Raw genomic sequence first — 2,137 nt, forward strand, 5'->3', positions numbered from 1 at the left:
CCTGAGGAAGGAATGGAAGAGGCCAGCTGCAAGCTCATGTCCACATTCTGTCCTGTCCTTCTGCTGCCAGTTGCCATCAACTGCTCCATGGGGAGGAAGGTACATGTGAGCACAGATTTGTCTGGCCTCAGTGTGAAGATGCATTCTAGTGCTTTCCAGAAATCCAAGAACAAGAAACAACAGCCAGCTTGCTTTAGGATGTCATGATGGAGAAAAGCATCCGATTCACAGTCAGAAAATTACCAGATGTCAACCTCAATTTCTCAAACTCTATCAGTAGGGCAGTGGTGGTCATGCTTGTACTCCACTGGGAGGTGCCCCTTAGACGCCTTCAAACTCCGATCCACACCCTGGGACTGCCTCAGATTGACTGTGGGACTCGCATGGAAGGAAGAAATGAAGGAAGGAAAAAAAGAGGGAAAAAAAGAAAGAGAGAAAGAAAGAAAGAAAGGAAGGAAGGAAGGAAGGAAGGAAGGAAGGAAGGAAGGAAGGAAGGAAGGAAGGAAGGAAAGGAGAGAAAGAGAGGGGGGAAGACTTCAAAGAGCTTACATTTTATTGTAGAAGACAGTAAATACATAAATAATGATACACAAAATTAATATAAAATAAAATGTGGAGAAAGGAGGGCCAGGAAATTCTTCATGTAGAAAGTGGTGTTTGAGCAAAGTTTTGAAGGAATCGTGGGATTCTGAGAGCAAACACTTTGGTTGATCGTGTATTTCAGACGCAGGGGACACCCAGAGCAGAGGGATAAAGACGAGGCAGATGCAGGGTGGTTCCATGGTGAACAATAGGACCATCAAGTCTGGCCAGACAATGGAGTGAGGGAAGAGGAGGGATGCACCGTAAGGTTGGACAAGTCACAGAGATGAGCTTTGTGGACCTCAGTTTCCTCATCTGGAAAGTGAAGGGTGTGGATGAGTGTTCTCTAAGGACTTCTGAGGTTTCTTTTAACTCTAAATCAATAACCTCATGATTTGCACAAGGTCTTATGGGTAAGTGCTAAGTAGCAGACACAGAACTTTGGGGTCCAAGGTCAGAGTTGCTTCGATTACACCCCACTGTTCCTTGGTAAGAAAAGATGGACTACGTGCCTATTGTCCGGATTTACATTCAAAATCTTCAAGCCCTGAATTTGATCTCTGAACAAGAAAATCTTGCAAAGGAGGCTTGCTTGTTTGGCTGTTCTCTTTTAATAAGTTGGACAGAAGTTATATCCAGTTTGTCCCCAAAGACAAATTTATAAGCTAATTTTGAACAAGTATTTTGCAATGTGTGTTCTCATCAAGTTGTGAAAATCATTTCCAAAAAACATTTGACCTAAAAACGTTGCCTTGGCCCCAGTCGCCTATACCCAGACCATCCACCCAGGCTCTTGCTTTCATCAGTAGATCCAAGAACTGCAAAGAGTTCTGGTGTTGTCCTAAAAAATGTCCTGAAGGAATTAAATAGAAACCATATTTAACAACTTTAAGGTCAGAGACCTAGTCTCCATGATGTTCACACTCTGACTTCTTTCAAGTCCTGGACAAGGATCTGCCTCAAACTAGAGAATTTTTTGTTTGTACATCATTCCATTCCAGAATGCTTTACTGTCAACTACCTTTTGCAAAAAAATGATTATAATCTGCTTGGACAGCTAAGTGGCCAAGGAGGAGAATACTGGAACTGGAGTCGAGAAGACTCATCTTCCTGAATTCAAATCTGGCCTCAGACACTTACTCACTTGGTGACTCTGGGCAAGTGCCTTAACCCTGTTTGCCTCAGTTTCCTCATCTGTAAAAGGAGCTGGAGAAGGAAATGAACCATTCCAGTATTTTTGCCAAGAAAACCCTAGATGGGGTCATGAAGAGGACATGACTGAAACTGAACAACAACAAGAAATCTGGGTTGTTGTTTGATCCCTTTTGGGCTAGCAACATATTACACAACCTAGAATTTTAGAATGTTTAGGTTGGGAAAGGCCCTTGGTCTAATCTCTACTGGCATCATGTATTCCCCCATAGCAACATCCTTCAGTGACTTTCTAGGCCAGGGGTGGGGAATCTGCAGCCTCGAGGTCACATGTAGCCTTTCAGATCCTCAAATTCAGCCTTTTGACTGAAACCAAATTTCACAGAACAAACTTCAGTCAAAG

Source organism: Notamacropus eugenii, chromosome 6 (genome assembly GCF_028372415.1).
Source record: "Notamacropus eugenii isolate mMacEug1 chromosome 6, mMacEug1.pri_v2, whole genome shotgun sequence".
NCBI classification, from domain to species: Eukaryota; Metazoa; Chordata; class Mammalia; order Diprotodontia; family Macropodidae; genus Notamacropus; species Notamacropus eugenii.